The 24,757-nt window shown below is 37.4% G+C and overlaps 1 protein-coding gene across 1 annotated transcript in view; it reads left to right on the top strand.

The window, feature by feature from the left end:
• Positions 1-24,757, top strand: part of ITGA9 (integrin subunit alpha 9) — an 838,607-nt gene that overhangs the window by 137,166 nt on the left and 676,684 nt on the right. The window lies entirely within an intron of this gene.

Raw genomic sequence — 24,757 nt, 5'->3', positions numbered from 1 at the left:
TACTATAATAAACTTATTAACCCCTAAACCGCCGTCCACCCACATAGCCATCACTAAATAAACCTATTAACCACTAAACTGCCGGCCCCCCACATCACTACTACTATAATAAACCTATTAACCCCTAAACCACCGGGTCCCCACATCGCTACTACTATAATAACCCTAATAACCCCTAAACAGCGCCCGGAACAGTAGAGTCACAATTAAACGTTGATTCATACATGCAATTTTAAATAACTTTACCATTTACTTCTATGATCAAATTTGCTTCATTCTCTTGGTATCCTTTGCTTAAGGAACAGCAATACGCTCAAGCCTTAATTGCGCTACAAGTAAGCTTTTTGCACTCATTGGGTTGCGCTCGTATTACGAGATGAAAGTAAACTGATTTTGTTTGAGCGCTATCCCGACAAGCGCAAAAAGCAGAAGTTAGAATATCGCAATTGTATTAACGTAATCCCCCATAGAAGTCTACTTGCCTGCAAAGGGCTCCAATGCACTTTTTTATATGTATGCTAGGCGATAAGCCTGCCCAGGGGGCAGTCTATGTTTAAAAAATTACAAACCCCAAAGCTAATGTTACATCAAAATAAAAAATGTAAAATTACACAAAACATTAAACAAAGCTATCCAAAATAAAAAATGTAAACCTAAATGAATACCTCTATACAAATGAAAAATCCCCTCCCAAAATAAAAACGCTCCCTAATCTAATACTAAACTACCAATATCCCTTTAAAGGGCCTTTTGTAGGGCATTGCCCTAAGTTATACAGCTCTTTCACTTAAAAAAAATACCAATTACCCCCTAACAGTAAAACCCCCCACCCAACCAACCCCCCCCCAAAACAAAAAAAATAAGTCTAAAAAAGACTAAGCTACCAATTGCCCCTAAAGGGGCATTTGTATGGGCATTGCCCTTAAAAGGGCATGCAGCTGTTTTACAGCCCATTAAATCCCTAATCTTAAAAATAAAAACATTTTAAAAAATCCTAAAACTAAGCCCCAAATAGTCCGGCGGTAAAGGTCTTCCAGGCGGCTCCATCATCTTCTATCTTCATCCGGAGCAGAGGTGCGGAGCAGTCTTTCCTGATGAGCGGATCCGGAGCAGAGGTCTTCAGCTGCAGTGATCCTCAGCGGCGTGGGGGCTCCTCTTCATCTGATCTCCGGCGTACACTAAAAATTGAATGGAAGGTACCATAATCAATTTGGGGTACCTTGCATTCCTATTGGCTGAAATTTTGAAATCAGCCAATAAGATTAGAGCTACTGAAACCCTATTGGCTATTTAAATCAGCCAATAAGATTTCAGTAGCTCTCATCCTATTGGCTGATTTCAAAATTTTAGCCAATAGGAATGCAAGGTACCCCAATAAATATGGGGTACCTTGCATTCAATCTTCAGTGTGCGACTGACGATCGCATGAAGAGGAGCCTCCACGCCACTGAGGACCACCGCCACTGAAGACCGCTGAGGATCCGTGCATCTGGGAAGCCAGCTCCGCACCTCTGCTTCACGGCGCCTAAAGATAGAAGATGATGTTGCTGCCCTGAAGAAAACCTCAGTTGGACGTTAGGAATTTGGGGCATAGTTTTAGGATTTTTTTTTATTTTTAAGATTTAATGGGCTGTAAAAGAGCTGAATACCTTTTAAGGGCAATGTCCATACAAATGCCCTTTTAGGGGCAATGGGTAGTTTAGTTTTTTTTAGTGTTAGGTTTTTTTATTTTGGCAGGTTTTGGTGGGTGAGGGGATTTTACTGTTAGGGGGGACTTAGTATTTTTTAAATGTAAAAGAGCTGTTAAACTAAGGACAATGCCCTATAAAAGGCCATTTTAAGGGCTATTGGTAGTTTAGATTTCATTTAGGGGGTGTTTTTATTTTGGGGGAACTTTTTTATTTTCATAGGGATTTTTTTATTTTTGATAATTTTGTTTATTTTTTTCTGTAATTTTAGAGTTTTTTATTTTTTGTAATTTTACTTTTTTTTTGTAATTTAATGTTAGGTTTTATTATTTTAATTGTAACTTATTATTGGGGTTAATTTAGGGGTGTTAAGTTAGGGGGCTTAGTAATTAAATTAGTTATTTGCGTTGTGGGGGGTTGGTGGTTTAGGAGTTAATAGGTTAATTAGGTTTATTGCGATGTGGGGGTTTGGCGGTTTAGGGGTTAATAGGTTAATTAGGTTTATTGCGATGTGGGGGTTTAGGGGTTAATAGGTTAATTGGGTTTATTGCGATGTGGGAGGTTGGCGGTTTAGGGGTTAATATTTTAATTATGATATTTGGGGATTAGGGGTTAATTACTTTATTATTTTGTGATGTGGGGGTTGGCGGTTTAGGTGTTTGTTAATACTTTGTTTGGGAGGTAAAGTTTTTTTGTTATTTTGTGCGGGCAATTACGTGTTTTTTTCTTTTTCTTGCAAGCGGTTACGTGTTTTTTCGTTATTTCGTGCAGGTGGTTGCGTCTTTTTTTAAGGTTTTGTTTGCCTATGCTGCATCCAGGTGGATTCCGTAAATGGCAGGGTGCATCCAGGAGGATTATTTTGGCTGCACGCACAGCCAGCATTCTTTTGGTTGCCTCGCACAGCCAACATTCCTTTGAGTATGCGGGCGCAACTGGTGACACCGACAAATATGTTACAAACGCGAATATAGTGTATATATATATATATATACATATGTATCAGTGTTTATATGTGTATGTATGTCTGTAAATACATATATACACATATAAATACATGTGTACACATATATTGACACACACATACTGTATATATATATATATATATATATATATACTGTACATATATATACATCTTTAGACATGCATATGACTGCATGTCTATGTTAAAGCCCTTTATATGCCTTTTTTTCTAACACCTGAGACCTCATATCTTTGAGCCCTTTTAACTTTTTTGTACAATATTTTTTTAAAATAATTTATATTAGATGGTGGCGTTATAAGTGTTACTATACGTTGTAATGTATTTTTTATGTGTTTTGTGCCACTTTTTTGTTTCACTAAACAGTTAACCAGAGCTCTGAAGTCACGATAATCATTTTAGTGTAAATAGCGATTGCGCTTTAGTGATCGTGTTTACTTTCAACTCTTAATACGAGCAGTAAGCCCGACTATACAAACACCTGTGATAAACCTCTTATCGCTCAGCCGCAAGCGTTTGCACTCCACTCGTAATCTGGCCCATAACTGGGAAAACAATTTTACATTAGGTAACAAATATTATTATATTTTACATTAGATCACAAATATAATATGCTGTTTTACAGGGGTGCAATACATACATGATACACAAAAACAGTCTTACATACAGACGTATTTACACGCCCACGCTATTATATAGATGCTGATTGGATTTGCTTGAAGAATGACTGTCAGGTCATAGAGCAACTGGAAACATCCCTGTATCAGATATCAGAAGTCTACATGAAACAAGCTGACAAGATTATTTCTATAACATTTGATGGGGGGGGGGGGGGGCTGTTTTGCCATTAAATGGTTTATCTTTTCAAAAATAATTCCCCTATGTGAAGAGAATTGGAATCTTAAATATTTACAGTAAATACATAGTTTAAAACCATTATTAAATATTAATATTGAATAAAAATGCTTTTTAATATTTTCAGATATTTGACTGAAAAGGGCTCCAATGCACATATACACATATATCTATATATGTGTGTACATATTTATTTTATGTGCTTATATGTGTATATATGTATGTGGAAAATATGACAAACACCTTATACCATCTATCTTTGAGCCCTTATAACTTTTTATTTTCAAAATTTAAATAAATTTTAACAGACAGTGTTTATATGAGTGTAACTCTATGTTTACATGTATTTATGTTGTTTTATGCAACTTTTTTTTTCTTCCCCTACCCTTTACGTTTTGAAGTTGCGCTAACTCGACATGCGTTAAATTCGATTGAGTTCAAACTAAAGCATTTACTTTCAACTCGTAATACATGTGCTTTGGAGTACTAAATGGCAGCATTTTTGCAAGAATGTTATCCATTTCCATAAGCACTAGATGGCAGCACTATTTCCTGCCATGTAGTTCTCCAGACACCTACATAGGTACCGGAAAACAACAAACATGGGAACAAATCAAATTTGGTAATAGATGTAAATTGGAAAGTTTTTGTTTTTTTAATTGGATGCTCTGTCATTATCACAAAATGAAATTTTGGGATTTCATACCCCTTTAGTGGCCCCAATACATGATATCCCTCACACAGCAGACAATAATCATTAGTAACGTGGAAAAGCAATAATTACATCCTTGTTTGTAAATCAGGTTCTGTAATTGTTCAATATTTGCAATTTCATGTCCATTTTGTTATGGTTTTGCTGGATAAAACAAAATTTGTATAGGTAATCTTGCAGATGCCAGTGAGAGTCTAACCATGGTTCTGGGGTGGGGCGGGGCGAAATTACTCGCAGGTAATCACCATTGCACACGAACGCAATTCTGTGCTCGCGTGCAATCCCGTCCCCTGCCCGCGCACAGCCACTCAAGAGCGGGCAGGAGCTGTCAATCTCCTCGGTCGGACTCGACCACGGAGATTGAATTTCGCCAGGTGGCGAAGAGGTTAAGGAAGCGGCGGTCTGGTGAACGCAGCTTGATAAATTACGGCGAGCAAGTTCTTGTGAGAACTTGCAGCCGTAGAGCTTTGGTAAATCGAGCCCAAAATAGTTTAAAAAAATATTAGCTGCCTGTGCTGTGGTTACATAGTAGACTTGATACTCAGAGCACAGTATCTCTAAACGGGCTTGGGCTGCCTTTATTTTATGCATATACTCCCACAAAGAGGCACGGAGGATTAAAAGGGAGCCCACAACTTCCCATACATAAAAAATATATATATCTGTCAAAAACAAAGCCTCTTCTTTAAAAGAAAGTATTGCTGAAGGGTATAAAAACATTTCAGAATGTGCACCATGGAAAAGTGCACTTGTACTTCATTGTCTAAACTATTTTCCGTGGTGCGTTTTCTGAACTGTTTGCGTCAATAAATACTTTCTTTAAAAGAAGAGGCTTCTTTTTTATGTAAACATGCTTTATATTACCTGTGTAGGCAGCTGGTACTGCTGCCATCAGAGCTGAGGCAAACCGGCAGATTCCTCCATAGCGCAGCTCCTGCATAGCCTCTCTACTCCCCCCACCCACTTCTCCTCCTTTCCCTAAAGAAGCCCGCGCTCAATGAACAATTTCAGCCAGCCCTCCTGTACGTCATAGGTGACGTCAAAGGGGGCAGGGCTAAATATTGCATACTCTTGTGGTTTTTAAATTGAGCCAATTAATCATGGTTTTAATTCGCATATGCGATTAATCGTGCAGCCCTAGTCCTATTGAAGTCCTATTGAAGTATTTTGTCTTGCGGTTGTATCTCGCTACTTCAAAGCTGACAAAGTTGTCTGCTTTATATTTTTCCTTTTCCTTTTCTTGAACTGTTTTAAGTTTCTTTAGTAAGGTTTTGAAGGAGTTTTCATGATGCCAGTATCTTTGGTGGCGAAACTTGTGATGGAAACATTGAGAAGTAACCAGCTGTTGAAAAATGTGACTTCAATGACTATATTATTATGATTATAATTTAAGAAAGCACTAGTATCAGACTTATATATGCATGTTACGTCTACATGTTAAATCAGCAGTCAGCATACCATGGCACTAGTATCAGACTTATATATGCATGTTACGTCTACATGTTAAATCAGCAGTCAGCATAACATGGCACTAGTATCAGACTTATATATGCATGTTAAGTCTACATGTTAAATCAGCAGTCAGCATAACATGGCACTAGTATCAGACTTATATATGCATGTTACGTCTACATGTTAAATCAGCAGTCAGCATAACATGGCACTAGTATCAGACTTATATATGCATGTTACGTCTACATGTTAAATCAGCAGTCAGCATACCATGGCACTAGTATCAGACTTATATATGCATGTTACGTCTACATGTTAAATCAGCAGTCAGCATAACATGGCACTAGTATCAGACTTATATATGCATGTTACGTCTACATGTTAAATCAGCAGTCAGCATAACATGGCACTAGTATCAGACTTATATATGCATGTTACGTCTACATGTTAAATCAGCAGTCAGCATAACATGGCACTAGTATCAGACTTATATATGCATGTTACGTCTACATGTTAAATCAGCAGTCAGCATAACATGTCACTAGTATCAGACTTATATATGCATGTTAAGTCTACATGTTAAATCAGCAGTCAGCATAACATGGCACTAGTATCAGACTTATATATGCATGTTAAGTCTACATGTTAAATCAGCAGTCAGCATACCATGGCACTAGTATCAGACTTATATATGCATGTTACATCTACATGTTAAATCAGCAGTCAGCATAACATGGCACTAGTATCAGACTTATATATGCATGTTACGTCTACATGTTAAATCAGCAGTCAGCATAACATGGCACTAGTATCAGACTTATATATGCATGTTACGTCTACATGTTAAATCAGCAGTCAGCATAACATGGCACTAGTATCAGACTTATATATGCATGTTACGTCTACATGTTAAATCAGCAGTCAGCATAACATGGCACTAGTATCAGACTTATATATGCATGTTACGTCTACATGTTAAATCAGCAGTCAGCATAACATGGCACTAGTATCAGACTTATATATGCATGTTAAGTCTACATGTTAAATCAGCAGTCAGCATAACATGGCACTAGTATCAGACTTATATATGCATGTTACGTCTACATGTTAAATCAGCAGTCATCATAACATGGCACTAGTATCAGACTTATATATGCATGTTACGTCTACATGTTAAATCAGCAGTCAGCATAACATGGCACTAGTATCAGACTTATATATGCATGTTACGTCTACATGTTAAATCAGCAGTCAGCATAACATGGCACTAGTATCAGACTTATATATGCATGTTACGTCTACATGTTAAATCAGCAGTCAGCATAACATGGCACTAGTATCAGACTTATATATGCATGTTACGTCTACATGTTAAATCAGCAGTCAGCATAACATGGCACTAGTATCAGACTTATATATGCATGTTATGTCTACATGTTAAATCAGCAGTCAGCATAACATGGCACTAGTATCAGACATATATGCATGTTACGTCTACATGTTAAATCAGCAGTCAGCATAACATGTTTATATCTACATGATCAGATTCTGATATTGTTATATATGCTTATTTAAGTTTTAAACATTTTAAACTGTTTAGCACTATCGTTTTAGACACCGGTGTCAAATTAGAGACCTATAAGGTTTATATTGTTTTTATTATTATTTTGTGATTTCATACAATAAATATGATTTTTATTATATCAATTTGGCAGTACTATTATATTTTTTCAACATTTGGGAATAGTTTTTATATTGTTAGAAGAGACTCCGAAATAGCAACGTTGTTGCACCACCTAATTTTGGATATTGTTCAGCTAGCTCCCAGTAGTGTATTGTTGTTCCTTCAACAAAGAATAACAAGAGAATGAAGCAAATTTGATAATAGAAGTAAATTGGAGAATTAATTAAAATTGTATTTTCTATCTGAATTTCATGTAAATTTTAAAGATTTCCATTGTTAAGCACCAATTAATCAACCACAATAACTGAACAAATGATTAATCCAAGAGAGGTAGTCTAAAACTTCCTCCTGCCTGTTGTGAGCTGAAATTTGGGTTTGGATTATAGATCAAGTTGAGGATATTAGTTGATTCCAATAGAAACATTCTGTGAATCAATGAAAGAACAGTGCAATACTGATAGTTATATATTCACTGTGCTACATCAATAAAGTATAAATACCAGACAGTAATATCCTATATAATAAAAGGCCAAGTGTGTTTGTCCGAAGCTGTCATGCGCAGTAGACACTGCGCGTGAGGACAAACACACCTGGCCTTCAATACTGTAGAGTGAGTAACGGGCTGGCCGGACATGGGCGTGGCCGGATGTGACATGGGTGGGGCCGTGCGGGCCGTGCCGAGAGCTCAAAAGAGCTCCAAAGAGGGGGGATAGAGAGAGAATAAAAGAGACTTAGAGAGACAGGGGGAGAGAGAGATCAAAAGAGGGGAGATAGAGAGAGAGGAAGAGAGACAGCAAAAGAGAAGGGGGTGGAGAGCGAAAGAAAGGGGAGGAAGAGAGAGATCAAAAGAGGGGAGATAGAGCAAAAGAGAGGGAGAGAAACAGCAAAAGAGAGGGTGGAGAAAGTTGAGAGAGACAGCAAAAGAGGGCAGAGAGAGAGCGCAAAAGAGAGGGGAGAGAGCATAAGAGAGAGGGGAGAGAGAGCAAAAGAGAGGGGAGAGAGACAGCAAAAGAGGGGGGAAAGAGAGCAAAAGAAAGGGGAGAGAGAGCAAAAGAGGGGGGATAGAGAGAGCAAAAGAGAGGGGGGGGGGAGAGAGCAAAAGAGGGGGGGAGACAGAGAGCAAAAGAGGGAGGAGAGAGAGCAAAAGAGAGGGGGGAGAGATAGAGAAAAAAAGAAGGGGGAGAGATAGAGCAAAAAAGAGGGGGGAGAGAGAGAGAGCAAAAAAGAGGGGGGGAGAGAGAGAGAGCATAAAAGAGGGGGGGAGAGAGAGAGCAAAAAAGAGGGGGGAGAGAGAGCAAAAAAGAGGGGGGAGAGAATGCACAAAAGAGGGGGAGAGAGAGAGCAAAAAAAGAGGGGGGAGAGAGAGAGCAAAAAAGAGGGGGGAGAGAGAGAGCATAAAAGAGGGGGGATAGAGAAAGCAAAAGAAGGGGGATAGAGAGAGCAAAAGAGAGGGAGAGAGACAGCAAAAGAGAGGGGAGAGAGACAGCAAAAGAAAAGGGGGAGAGAGAGCAAAAGAGATGGGGGAGAGAGCTAAAGATAGGGGAGAGAGAGAGAGAGCAAAATAGATGGGGGAGAGAGCAAAAGAGGGGAGAGAAAGAGAGAGAGCAAAAGAGAGGGGATAGAGAGATATCAAAAGAGAGGGGAAGAGGGAGTGCAAAAGAGAGGGAAGAAAAGAGAGGGGGAGAGAGAGAGCAAAAGAGAGGGGGGAGAGAACAGAAAAGAGAGGGTATAGAGAGAGCAAGGGGTGGAACCGCTGTACTGCAAAAATTGGCCCGTGTACACGGGCTTTAGGACTAGTTTATAATAATGTCTCAATGAAAATTTGTCTATGTGTCTACTGTACGCCACCTCAGAAGTCTATTATGTGATAGATTTCGCGCACTCACATTATCTAACATGCAGCTGTTAGAGCGTCCTAGACTAGCACTCAAGCGATAAAAAATAATTTTGAACTTAAATGAGCACAAAAAAAAATATACCTCTCTGAGCTGAATTTCAGGAAAAACAGGCAAACTAAATAAGGAAAATGCAATTAAACATTTTGGGCCAGATTACGAGTGGTGCGACAACAGTGACGTGGGGGCAAAAAGAGGTTTATCCAAACTGTTTACGCACGTTGGGTTTACCGCTCGTGTTACAAGTTAAAAATATTTTGGGACATAAAACCCCAAACTTTCATGGTTAAGACCATACAATTTTAAACAGCTTTCAAATATACTTCTATTATCTAATTTTCTTTGGTTCTTGTTATCCTTTGAAAAGCATGACGGTAATTCAGGAGCATGCACGTGTCTGCAGTACTTTATGGCAGCAGTTTTTCAACAATGGTATACACTAGCAAGATGGCAGCACTATTTCCTGTCATGTAGTGCTCCAGACATGTGCACGGTACCTATCTAGATATCTCTTCAACAAAAAATAACATGAAAATAAAACAAATTTGATAATAGAAGAAGATTGGAAACGTTTTAAAAATGTTATTCTCTTATCTAAATCATGAAAGAAAAAAATTGCGTTTCATGTCCCTTTAAAGGCAAAATAGATATATAGATATATGCAAATAACTTATTTATATTATTTAAAGCAACCAAAATCTCCTCATGTACTGCCCCCATCATATGCTGCCTGGGTCCCACTAGGGCCCATTATAGAGCCATCCCTGTATCCATGAATGTATGCAAAGGATTTTTTTTCTCTACAAAAAACCCCCGAATGTAATAAAGTAAGTTTATTTAGCACCTTGATCTGACATTTAAAGGGGAACTCAAGTAAAAAATAAACTTCAAGATTCAGATACAGCATGCAATTTTAAACAACTTTCCAATTTACTTCAATTAACAAAATGTGCACAGTATTTTTATATTTACGCATTTTGAGTCACCAACTCCTACTGAGCATGTGCAAGAATTCACTGCATATACGTATATGCATTTGTGATTGGCTGATGGCTGTCACATGATACAGGGGGAGTGGAAATAGACATAACTTTGAAATTTATTTAACAAAAATCAACTACTCATTTGCATTGTCTTCTTATCATGCATTTGTTGATTATGCAAATCTACAGTGTTGACTGGTAGTCAAGTAGTGAAGCCTAAGTGAAGCCTAAGGGGAGCCATCAGTTTGTATACTTCCAAGTTAGATTGTTTAAAAGAGGAATGGTGTGGCCTTGAAACACATGGCGCTGAAATAAGTTTGTGCAAGTATTGTTGTATTTTGTATTTGTGTTGTGATGTTTGTTCACCTATAAAGTTGTAATGGTTTTCCATTACTGATGGTTGTAAGTGCTGTTCTTTTTTTTGTGAGTGTTTTAAAGATGCTTTAAGTACATTATAATTTGAGGAAATAATTTAATAAGACTTCTTGGCTGGGCTGAGAGAAAAATCTCTGATTGTTTGATGGACTGGACAACCTGTTGCAAGTAACAATATATTAGAATAGTTGAATGGAGTTCAGTTTGTATCTATCCCAAAATAGTTAATTAGGGAAAGTAATGCAGGGGTGTGTGGGTAGGGAATGACAAGAATAATGTTGTCAAGTGATTTGTTTTTATTTTATGGTTGACCTCCTGAATTCCTGAAAATGTGCTGATTACAGATACTCTCTGTCAAGGTTTTAATTGTAAACACGACTGGGCAGTGGATTGGCTTAAGAATTCCATTAGTAGCAGAAAATGATGCTGAGCAGAATTCCTAAACTATTTTGTGAATGGAAAGGGTGTATAGGGCTTTTATACTGACGAGAAAGGTTAAAGGGACACTGAACCCAAATTTTTTCTTTCGTGATTCAGATAGATCATGCAATTTTAAGCAACTTTCTAATTTACTCCTATTATCACATTTTCTTTGTTCTCTTGCTATCTTTATTTGAAAAAGAAGGCATCTAAGCTAAGAAGCACTGGACAGCACTTGTTTATTGGTGGGTGAATTTATCCACCATTCAGCAAAAACAACCCAGGTTGTTTACAAAAAAATGGGCCGGCATCTAAACGTACATTCTTGTTTCTCAAATAAAGATACCAAGAGAATAAAGAAAATGTGATAATAGGAGTAAATTGATAAGTTGCTTAAAATTGCATGCTCTATCTGACTCAGGAAAGAAAACATTTGGGTTCAGTGTCCCTTTAAAGCATTTATTTATTATTGTTCAAAAATCTAGCAAAATATACTCACTCCAAACAGTGGAAAAACAGTGGTCTTAGAATATTATTAAATATTTTATTTTAGTAATGTGTGCAGACGGAATAGATGGATAATTGAATCAGAAGAAGACAGTGGTTTTTTTTAATATATCACTTTATTTTTTGAGCCATACGTTTGTACAATCCAAGATATAAGCATAAGTAATATTTCTAAATTCAATAAACCCTTTATATAACATAAGTTATTTATATGTCTATATTATTCAGCAGTGTATGTCTTCCCTTTCCCTTTTTCTTTCCCTTGTCTTTCTCCTATTCCCAGTCATCAACTTCATAGAATAATAGCAAAATATTCTAACTCCAAATATATATACTACACTCCTCTTTCCAGTAGAAGTGAGAATATTTTTTTTTCCTCCTCCACCCCCAACTCATGAGGAGTCAGAACCCCCCCACTTAACCTACAGTTGTTTATATATTGTGTATTTTCTTATTTTTTAATTAATTGTTTTTGTGCATCAAGAGCAATAGTCTTAATCCAATATTTCCATTTCTAAAGAATATTTCAATATTAATTTCTAAGAGACAGTTTTGTCTTATTTATTTACTTTCACATTTTATTGTGTTTATTTTCAAATGCCTTTATGTGTTTAACCCCTGCAAAAGTTGTGTTACTGTGCCAGTCCAGATGAGGATACTGCTGTTGAGACGATCAGAACCAGGCCTACAGGCGTATGCTCCGTTCACTAACCATATCCTCCTCCAGAGCAAAGTGGGATATTAGATACAGTTTATTAACCTAGTGTGGCCTCTTTTATGGATCTCCTAATCTTATCTAAAATAAACTATAACCACTCAATGGATATTTAACAATTAGATCTAACAAAGTACATGTGGACCTACTGTACTGTTTATTGTTTCCCCAGATATTGTGGTGATTTTGGCCTTATTTGAAGGTTCATATGGTTCACTACCTGTGTTCTAATGCAACAAGTCTGAGGCTAAAAACATACATTTCCGTTATCAGTGCTATTGTCTTTGTATACTTGTATCAGGTATCCAGTTGCTAAGGCTAAATCCCCTCGTTATAGGAGGTCCTGATCAGATAATATTGTATATGTTTTACCTTTATTAATTATATAATGAAGGCTTTGAAGGACATTAAATGGAGGTATTAGGGATAGTCCTAGATAACAGAACCGTGTTATATTGTTATGGTTTATATAAATGGCTCAATTCTGCTCCTCTTTCAATACACATAAACCTTAAAAGGACAGTCTAGGCCAAAATAAACTTTCATGATTCAGATAGGGCATGTCATTTTAAACAATTTTCCAATTTACTTTTATCACCAATTTTGCTTTGTTCTCTTGGTATTCTTAGTTGAAAGCTTAACCTAGGAGGTTCATATGCTAATTTCTTAGACCTTGAAGGCCACCTCTTTTCAGAATGCATTTTAACAGTTTTTCACCACTAGAGGGTGTTAGTTCGTGTTTTTCATATAGATAACACTGTGCTCGTGCACGTGAAGTTATCTGGGAGCAGGCACTGATTGGCTAAACTTCAAGTCTGTCAAAAGAACCGAAATAAAGGGGCAGTTTGCAGAGGCTTAGATACAAGATAATCACAGAGGTTAAAAGTATATTAATATAACTGTGTTGGTTGTGCAAAACTGGGGAATGGGTAATAAAGGGATTATCTATCTTTTAAAACAATACAAATTCTGGTGTAGACTGTCCCTTTAAAGAGATATGAAACCCCAAAATGTTCTCTTGTGATTCAGACAGAGCATACCATTTAAAAAAATCCAATATGCTTCTATTATCAAATTAGCTTTGTTCTCATGCTATTCTGTGTTGAAGAGATACCTAGGTAGACATCTGGTGCACTTGATGCCAGGAAATATTGCTGCCATCTAGTGCTCTTGCAAATGGATAACATTCTTGCAAAACTACATAGTGTTCCAGAAATGGGCCGGCTTCTAAGCATATGTCTCTGCTTTTCAACAAAAGATACCAAGAGAACAAAGAAAAATTGATAATAGAAGTAAATTAGAAAGTCGTTTAAAATTGCATGTTCTATCTGAACCATGTAAGAAAAATGTTGTGTTTCATATCCCTTTAAGCAGCAATTGAGTTACATGTAGTAATGTTTTCTTGAGTAATACCCTCTGTATTTTAGTAGTACAGTTATCTGTTTTATTTCTTATTAGGCCCATAATTGTCTACCTATTTAGTCTGTTTATTATTTCTTCCTATGTTATGTGTGTGGGTGGCGGGAGGTCCAATACTGGCTTCTTTAATCTTTTTTCAAACCTGTCGGCCTCCCCAACAAGGCAGATTATCAGGATTACCTTTGATTAGAACAGGTAAAATAACCATGGTTACTAATCAGCTGATTATTTCACCTGTGCTCCAGTTCAGATATCCTCAAAATGTGGCTTGTTAGGGAGCCCTCAGGACAGGTTTGAAAACCAGTGATCTAGTTTGGAGGAAGCCTTGTTCCATGCAGAATTTGTAATTTTTGATATTTGTACCTTTATGTTATGTGCTTTAGTTTTGTTGGAAATAGGACTGCAACTAACAATTATTTTCATAATAGATTAAAGGGACACTGAACCCAAATATTTTTCTTTCATTATTCAGATAGAGCATACAATTTTAAGCAACTTTCTAATTTACTTCTATTATCAATTTTTCATCGTTCTCTTGCTATCTTTATTTGAAAAAGAAGGCATCTAAGCTAAGGAGCAAGCAAATGTTTGGTTCAGAACCATGGACAGCACTTGTTTATTGGTGCTGTCCAATCAGCAAGGACAACCCAGTTTGTTCACCAAAAATGGGCCGGCATCTAAACTTACATTCTTGCTTTTCAAATAAACATACCAAGAGAATGAAGAAAATTTGATAATAGGAGTAAATTAGAAAGTTGCTTAAAATTGCATGCTCTATCTGAATCACAAAAGAAAAAAATTGGGTTCAGTGTCCCTTTAATTGGACAATTATTTTTTCAATTAATCAACTAATCGGATACAAAAAAATCAATAAGTTCTTCCTTTATTTAAAATAAAATTCACATACTAAGTGTTACAAATATAAAACTTCAGACTAAAACTTTACATTAACACAACTTTTTATCCAATTTTTAAGCAGCAGATAGGGTTACCACCTGTCCCTTAAAATACAGAACACTCATAAGTTACACATGCTGCAGGGTGTGTAGGGAGGAATATGAATAGTGCTGTCTATAAACACAATACATGTTCCTCCCTGCACACCCTGCAGCATGTGTAACTCATAAGTGTCCAGGAAAACATGACTGAGGTGGCAACCTTAGCAGCAGAACACATTTTTACAATTAAACAAACTAACCACAAACTTTTTGAAAAGAACTAGAAAGAGGTAGATTGTCACTGTTAATAACATTCTGTTATTCACCCTTTCAGAAAGTTTACATTGAAATGCACAAATGCCAACATGACCACATGCTCCGGGCTGAGGCTGGCTCTCTTTTTGCAGCTATTTTGCCTGCAGCAGAGAAGAGGCACTCACATGGTGCTGAGGTGCCTGAGATGCATAAGTAGGGTTTTGCCAATTATGCCAAGGTGGGATATTTATCTTTGTTAGCTCCACCAGTGCTAAGTGTTTTCCTCCATGGCAAGGGGCATTTAAATAAAGTAAGCCTGGACTTCATTCTAACATAAAATATCTTAAAATTCTATATGCAATGGCAAATAACCAGCTATAAGGACAAAATATCTAGTCTGCTCTTAAAATAACAATTATATACTTATAGAGGTTAAATCTTTTACAAATCACAAATTATTAAAAATAGTAAAAAGTGCTAAGGACTATATATCAATTACAGGACAAAGCCTTACAAATTTATCTTTATAATACATATAATCAGCAATATCGTGCAATCAGCTAATAATTGTGCAAACAGAAAATAGTGCAGATCAGTTTAACCCTTTGAGTGCTAAGCACTTTCCCACCTGGGTGCTAAGATTTTTTAATTTTTTTTTAAATTTTTTAATTTTTTGAACAATTTTTTTTTAACTTTTTTTTTAATTTTTTTCAGACCCCCAAGATTTACACTGTTGGAAAGGTTAGGCGATTACCTTTCCAGTGGTCTTGGGGGTCTGTAGCTGCTTAGATGCCTGAGAGGCAGGCTTCTATGCAGCATGCCCGTTGCTCCTATACTTAACATTGTTAAGTATAAATAAAGTTGCGCGGTGACGTCATCACGTTATTGCGTGTGACCATGCAAAACGGGAAGCCCCGGCGATGCCTGTCACTCTACAGGCACGATCGCTGGGGTAGGAGTGGGTGGGAGCCCCCAGATCTCCCTCAAGGTGGGAGAGTGCTAGTGACGGCTCTGAGCCGTCATTAGCACCAGAGTGAGAAACTCTGTGACGGCTCAGAGCCATCATTAGCACTCAAAGGGTTAAATAACAACACCCATCAATCTAGGGCTAGGTGTAAATAATAAGATCTGCACTGTATCATGCAAAGTATCAAATCACCTGATTTAATATAAACAATACAAAAGATGACTTCTAGTATTTTTGGGTTGCACATAAGCCAGGAAAAAGAAAGATATTGTATACTGTCCTGAAACAGTGAAAATTAAACGTCTGTAGACGTCCTTTAGGCTAAGGACATTGCCATTAAACACAATACCATGTGCAGGAGTTCATCGGCGTGAAGCTACTGGTGCTGTGTGCAAACCAACTAATCGCAAACCAACTAATCAACAATGAGATTCGTTGATAACTATTTTCATAATCGATTCTTATCAATTATATCGATTAGTTGTTGCAGCTCTATTAAAACTATTTAAAAAAACAAAAAAACAGCAATATTGTAGAAAACAAGGTGTTAATGTATTCACAATGTTTTCACACCTGACTATTATGTTATCACAGAAAAGTCTTGTAATTACAAGGTGTTTCATGTAGTTTAGCCTGGTATCCTGGAGCTAGGAAGAAGTCCAGAGATGCTCTTTAGTACACAGTAACAACATGTACTTGGAACCCAGACGAGTTACTGATTTTTGAGTAACAATTTATCTTTGATTGTCTTCATGTTACCTTTAGTTGAATGATTCCATAAACTCGTTTGACATTTTATAGTAAATTATATTCTTACCCTATTGAATAGAACATTCTTAAAGTTTTATTTCCATACTCACAGCAGCTGGGCTGGCAGGTATTGAGTTTCTACTATTATAGCAAGAGCTGAAAATTGTTACAGAGAATTCATAACCTCTTTAAATGTTCACTTCTTTCATCACCCACTTGGTCATGTCAAGAATCTACATCAGATTAAAATCAAACGTGTTCAAATCAGTTTTGGCTCTTTGGTATTTCTAGTTTTAAATAAGTGATTCTTAAAATGTGACTGACAAAAACACCAACTGGCTGATTTTACTGACCACCCAGCTAAAATTTAAACCAATATTAAGCTAAAATTAGCCAATATTAATTTTCGTTTAATTTTTGTTGTCAAAATTAACATCAAATCAAGTTATGTTAAATTATGCCATTAATGTGTGTTTTTTATAGCTTAGATAACAGAACATGTTATATTGAAAAGTATTACACTGCCCCCCCCCCCCCCTAATGCTTGCCCGTCTGGCAAAAATTTCTGTGGAGAATTCTGCAATAAACATTTAACTCTTTATACATATATTACTTGTTTGTTTTCTTTAAAGTTTGTGAAAATGCGACTGTACCAAAAACAGAGTATTAATCTTGTATTTAAAAAAATATAAGCACCCTACAGTAGGATTGAAACCTATTAAGTTTAGCGGGCAGGAAATCCGGCTCCCAAGCTGAATTTCCCTAATGGCTATTGGCTAAGAGGTGAAAATGTCACCTCTTAGCAAAACAGCATTCTGCCGTAGGCTGCCTTAGCAGCTCAGTGCGTCGAACACTTGAAACAAATAAAGGAACTTTCTGCATGAAGTATTTTATACTTCATGAATGAAAGTCTCCTTTATTTGTTTCAATGGTCAATCCTAGTATTTCACAAACGCTAGGATTCACTTTAACCATACAGCCTAAAAACAGACAACCAGAGGACAATTAAATGTGTTCTAAATATAGAAAGTATTTTACACAAGGAACTTAATAGGTTTGAATCCTACTGTAGGGTGCGTATATATTTTTTAAATACAAGATTAAAAAGCTGTTTGTGGTAGTCACATTTTCACGAACTTAAAAAAAAACAAAAAAAAAATCAAGAAATATATGTATGAGTTATATCTTATGTATATATGCAGCTCAAAACAGGGAACGCTTGAAACAAATAAATGAGCTTTATACATAAAGTATTTTATACTTCATGAATGAAAGTCAACTTTATTTGTTTTAATGGTCAATCCTAGCGTTTCACAAACGCTAAGATTGACTTTCACTTTAACAAAAAGAATACAACCGTTTTAGATAATGATTGTAAAAAAAAAGTGTGCTACTTATATAGCATTATTAGATACATGTGTTGCACAGAGGAAATATACACCACATTCACCGTATTAAATTACAAATTCATTTGTGTCAGTATATTCTCACAAATTATAGCAAAAACACTGAGTGCTGTTTTTTAATGTAGAGTGTTATAGAAGCCTAAGATCTTCTCAATTTAAGGGGACATTGTAGTAATTTCCAATAGTCGACTAGTTCCGGACAAGTAAAAAAGATCTTTACCAGTGAGTAAATTAGTAACTTTATCCCTCTTGTAACTTTTCACCAGTTGTAGTGTGGACGATTTTAGCATAAGGAAGGCGGTACATTTTTATACCCACCAACATTTTATTGCTATGTGTTTCTTGAATTTGATGGTCATATAGGTTTAGTATGGGAGATCCAGTGAGGAGCTCTGTATTTCGAGGACACAATCTTTGCATCACAGGAGTGGGTGTGGCGTTTATGGGCAGGGTTTGGTCAACGTGCAGCTTCTTTTATGAAAAGGGATACCTAAAAAGGGGAGAACAGCAATAGGGAAAGTCAGAATTATTCCTAAACCCTGACAGAATGGAGTGTTTTTGGGAGCTCTGCATTTATTGAGAAAATCCATAATGGATATAGTCACCAATCAGCAAGCGCTATCCAGTGTGCTGAATGAAAAATGGGCCAGCTCTTAAGCTTACATTGCTGCTTTTTCAAATAAAGACTCCAAGAGAATGAAGAGAGAATTATAATAGGAGTAAATTAGAGAGTTGGATGAAAGAAAAATTTGGGGTTCATATCCCTCTAATATCCTACTTGCCAACTGTCCCAGTTTTTCAGGGGCAGTACCAGTTTTTGGCCTTTCATGCTGTGGCATAAATGTTTAGGCGTCTTTCATTGTAAAAGTCTGCCCTGAGTTGCGGGCTCGGCCTGGATGAATGACTGTGTAAAACTGTCGCAAGGTCTTATGTATGTATAAATTGTATAAATGGTCATGTTGTGCCATTAGAACAGCAGAATAATAAAATAATATATCCAATTCGGTTAATTGGTATTTGCGAATCTCCTCCAGTTTACATATTCTATTGAATAATACAATTTTTTGTGTATATTTATTTATGCAATTTACATTGTTTACCGTGAGGTAGAAACCATTGTTAAGTGTGGTCAATGCTAACCTAACCTACTTAGTTCATGGTGCTACTTCAAAGTTACCTTTTTTTTTATTGTTGTTTTCTTCAAATGTTGCCAATAATGCTAATGCATTCAAAAAATATTGGTCATGTATTAACTGATTTATAATGGACTTTATTTCTGGCCATGTGACATTATATTCTGGGAAACAAAAGGAAGCAGGTGTCATAATTAAGAGCAGTACTTTAGTGAAAACAATTACAGTCCTGTCAGCAACAGATGCTTCCTGGTGTCTCTCTGTGTTTCATCCAAATATATATTCACCTCCCCCATTCTTTTTAAGTTTCTTTACCACCCAGGGTGAATGATGACTTTTCATGCTTGTTGCTACATTAATAAATCGCACATCATAATATATGGATAATAGGGTCAGGGGAGCAGTTTAAGTAATCTGCTTAATCTTTAATATTAGCAAATTGTTTATAATTTTCATCCTGATTTGTTTTGCATCATTTCAAGCACGTTTGAAAAGCTATATTTTGTGATACATTGAAAAGAGCTTATTTTCTTCACAACATCACAAAAGATTTCTGTATATTAAAGGGGCTTTTAAGTCCAAATTAAACTTTCATGATTCGGTTAGAATATTAAACAACTTTCCTATGTGTGATGACTGTCACATGATACAGGGCAAGTAGAAATATACATAACTTTGAAATTTGAAATTTATGAAATGTCTTGCGGACCTGATCCCACAGTGCGGATCAGGTCCGCAAGACATCGCTGAATGCGGAGAGCAATACACTCTCCGCATTTAACATTGCACCAGCAGTTCACAAGAGCTGCTGGTGCAATGCTGCCCCCTGCAGACTTGCGGCCAATGGGCCGCCAGCAGGGAGCTGTCAATCAACCCGATCGTAATCAATCAGGTTGAATTGTGGCGATTCCTGTCCGCCTGCTCAGAGCAGGCGGACAGGGTTATGGAGCAGCGGTCTGAAGACTCGCCAGAAAGACTCGCCAGATAGATAGGCCCCTAAGGGGGCGATTTACCAAGCCCCATATCAGCCCCAATGCCTCTGTTTCCACTAGGAAACAGGAGTTAAGAAGCAGAGGTCTTAAGACCGCTGCTCCTTAACTCGTCCACTACCTCTGAGGCGGCGGACAGCAATCCGCTTGATTGCATACGATCGGGTTGATTGACACCCCCTGCTAGCGGCCGCTTGGCAGCGAATCTGCAGGGGGCGGCATTGCTCAAGCATTTCTAGTGAAATACTTGTGCAGTGATAAATGCCAACAGCGTTTTTATTTATTACCTTATCTCTTCTATACCCCACTGGGAATGTAATTTATTCTACTGGCTGTGTTAACACAGCTTGGCCTTAAGGCTAAAAACTTTCATAATAGGTGGGGATACCACAGGCTAAATCAACTATTTCAAATGCCAATATAAGGGTAATGGAAATACTTGTAAACAATTTAATAGTCTCCAGCATGTAAAGTGGATCATTGGGAACAAATTAGAGGGGAGACATTTTTTTGAGTAAACTGTCTCTTTAAAATGGTTGTGTATACAGCTTTTGTTATTGACCAATCAATGTGCTCCTAATTTAAATATTTATTTAGGCTGTGTGCACTCACGATCGCCTAGCCAATTCAACAAGACCACAACGCATGCGCATAACATATATGGCTGCTGAGAGCTGATCCAGCTACGATAACTTGGCGGTCACATGATCGGAGTCATAGTAATGTCAGCAGTTTACTCCTTAACATAGTATGCATGTGGGGGTGTAATCACAGTGTGCATGCTCTAAATATGTGCTTGCCACCCGAAACTAAGCCAGACTATTGCCCACCCTGATTGGCTAGAGCTTTGGTCTATCGAAGTGATCAGCAAGCTGGGTTGCTGCCAACTACCCAGCCTGTTCCTAATAGCACTGTGTGAGTGCTCCTCCCAAATGTGAGTACCCTGAGTAGGGTTTATATATTGTTAATACCATATTATACTACTGGCACACACACGCGCCCCTTCTGTCTTCTTTGCCTATCTAGATATTGGGATCCTTTGTTCCTGTTTTCCAGGATTAAACAGTAAACTGGGTTGCTGCTAAATATCCAGCCTGTATCCAATAGCACTGTCTGAGTGCTCCTCACAAATGTGTGTACCCTGATTAGGGTCTTATCTGGGTTATTTCTATTGTGTTACTGGTACACACGTGCGCCTCTCTTGTTTCCTATATCTTTCTAGATCTTATGACATCTATTTGTGAGGAGAGAGCAGCCTTCTATCAAATCGGGGGTGAGTCCTATTGGGTGGACCTTACAATATAAGTGCAAAATTACACCAAGAGACTCACGATCATTTTATGTATATGTTTATGTACATTGTCTATATGACTGTCATTTTAATGTTTTTATAGGTAGTATCAAACAAAAACAATACATTTATATACAGTTCTGTTTTTACAGGTATATTGTTACCATTGATTTATACATAGATATATTGATATATGCACACATTGCATTAGACTTATATAGCGCCCCCTATCTTTAGTCAGACATTAGTGACTGTGTGTATTGTTTTGAAAATTAATTTGAGTTTAATTAATCAATTTTTGTCATCTTTACTAGTAAACTTAGAATGTACCTTTTAAACCGCTATGTTATCACACCGTCACTTCACCTGGGTATAAATTTTTTTATTTTGAAATGACGAATATCTTGATAAATCTTTTCATTGGTCCCCCATTGGCGTCCCAACACACTAGCTATACGGCCACAATTAAAAATATGCATGCGTGTCTCACGGAATTCTCTGCCTGAATAAGAAGCACGTCCCTGAGACACGCATGCACATTCTCGGATTGACATTCCGGCATCTGAATGAATAGTTGACGGCACAGGAACAGCTAATACGATCACTGCTACGATACAAAACAATGAATCGAGTGATTCATTGTTTTAATATGTATCACAGCAGAGATCGTATGTTTAGGAATGCGCAATAAGAGAGGATTCACTGAAACGCACACAGATGAACACGTAAGAGCGGGTAGTGTTTAGAAGATTAATGTATGGCATTAATGTGTAGGCATAAAATTAAAGGGACATTAAGCCCAAATTTTTTCTTTCATGATTTAGATAGAGAATACAATTTTAAACAACTTCTCTATCTGAATCGTGAAATACATTTTTTGGGTTTAATGGCCCTTTAACTTTCACTTTAAATAGATCAGACAATTGTAAGTGAGAGAGAAAATAGTGGAAAATTCTTTTCTCCTGTTAAGTGTAGTCAGTCCACGGGTCATCCATTACTTATGGGATATTAACTCCTCCCCAACAGGAAGTGCAAGAGGATCACCCAAGCAGAGCTGCTATATAGCTCCTCCCCTCTACGTCACACCCAGTCATTCTCTTGCACCCAACTAATAGATAGGATGTGTGAGAGGACTGTGGTGATTAAACTTAGTTTTTATATCTTCAATCAAAAGTTTGTTATTTTAAACGGCACCGGAGTGTGTTTTCTTCTCAGGCAGAATTTGAAGAAGAATCTACCTGAGTTTTTGTGTATGATCTTAGCGGACGTAACTAAGATCCATTTGCTGTTCTCGGCCATTCTGAGGAGTAAGGTAACTTCAGATCAGGGGACAGCGGGCAGGTTCACCTGCAAAGAGGTATGTTGCAGTATATTATTTTCTAAGGAATGGAATTGACTGAGAAAATACTGCTAATACCGATATAATGTAAGTACAGCCTTAAATGCAGTAGTAGCAACTGGTATCAGGCTGATATGTATATATGTTTACACTTAAGTATTTCTGGGGAATGGCACTTCACTGGGAAAATACTGTATGCATATAACTTTTAGCCTAACTTGCAGTGTGAGCGACTAGCAGCAGGCTTTTAATGACATTTCATAAATTAGATTTTAAACGTTTGCTGGCATGTTAAATCGTTTAATTATCTGAGGTACTTGGTGAAAAATTGTTTTGGGCGTTATTTTCCACATGGCTGTCGTTTGTTTTAAATTAAAACAGTTTACTGAGCTTCCCTCACTGTTGTAGTGTGAGTGGGAGGGGCCTATTTTGGCGCTTTTACTACTCATCAGAAATTCAGTCACAGTCTGCCTTTTTCTCCCTGCATGATCCAGGACGTCTCCACAGAGCTCAGGGGTCTTCAAAACTAGTTTTGAGGGAGGTAATCACTCACAGCAGACCTGTGAGACTGTGCTTTGACTGTGATAAAAACAATTGTTATCTGTTTTTTCTGATATTAAGGGTTAATCATCCATTGCTAATGAGTGCAATCCTTTGCTAAATGTATGCTTTTACTGTGAAAATTTGTTTTCTATAACTAATCCGGTTCATTGTTATTCAACTGTGACAGTTTTTGTGTGCTTCTTAAAGGCACAGTAACGTTTTGCATATTGCTTGTAAATTTAGTTGAAAAGTATTTCCAAGCTTGCTAGTCTAATTGCTAGTTTGTTTAAACATGTCTGACACAGAGGAATCTCTTTGTGCAATATGTTCAAAAGCCAAGGTGGAGCCCAATAGAAATTTATGTACTAATTGCATTGATGCTACTTTAAATAAAAGTCAATCTGTACATGTTAAGCAACATTCACCAGACAACGAGGGGGAAGTTATGCCGACTAACTTGCCTCACGTGTCAGTACCTGCATCTCCCGCTCAGGAGGTGCGTGATATTGTAACGCCAAGTACATCAGGGCGGCCATTACAAATCACTCTACAAGACATGGCTAATGTTATGACTGAAGTTTTGTCTAAATTGCCAGAACTTAGGGGTAAACGAGATCACTCTGGGATGAGAACAGAGTGCGCTGATAATGCTAGGGCCATGTCTGATACTGCGTCACAATTTGCAGAGCATGAGGACGGAGAGCTTCATTCTGCGGGTGACGGATCTGATCCAAATAAACTGGATTCAGACATTTCAAATTTTAAGTTTAAGCTGGAAAACCTCCGTGTATTACTAGGGGAGGTGTTAGCGGCTCTGAATAATTGTAACACAGTTGCAATCCCAGAGAAAATGTGTAGGTTGGATAAATATTTTGCGGTACCGACGAGTACTGACGTTTTTCCTATACCTAAGAGACTTACTGAAATTGTTACTAAGGAGTGGGATAGACCCGGTGTGCCTTTCTCACCCCCTCCTATATTCAGAAAAATGTTTCCAATAGACGCCACCACACGGGACTTATGGCAAACGGTCCCTAAGGTGGAGGGAGCAGTTTCTACTTTAGCTAAGCGTACCACTATCCCGGTGGAGGATAGTTGTGCCTTTTCAGATCCAATGGATAAAAAGTTAGAGGGTTACCTTAAGAAAATGTTTGTTCAACAAGGTTTTATATTGCAACCCCTTGCATGCATTGCGCCTGTCACGGCTGCGGCAGCATTTTGGTTTGAGTCTCTGGAAGAGACCCTTGACTCAGCGCCATTAGATGAGATTACACACAAGCTTAAAACCCTTAAGCTAGCTAATTCATTTATTTCTGATGCCGTAGTACATTTAACTAAACTTACGGCTAAGAATTCCGGATTCGCCATTCAGGCACGCAGAGCGCTGTGGCTAAAATCCTGGTCAGCTGATGTAACTTCTAAATCGAAATTACTTAACATACCTTTCAAGGGGCAGACTTTA

Source organism: Bombina bombina, chromosome 5 (assembly GCF_027579735.1).
Source record: "Bombina bombina isolate aBomBom1 chromosome 5, aBomBom1.pri, whole genome shotgun sequence".
Classification (NCBI taxonomy): Eukaryota; Metazoa; Chordata; class Amphibia; order Anura; family Bombinatoridae; genus Bombina; species Bombina bombina.
The sequence above is the reverse complement of the archived record's forward strand: the minus strand, read 5'-3'. Positions and strand labels throughout refer to the sequence as shown.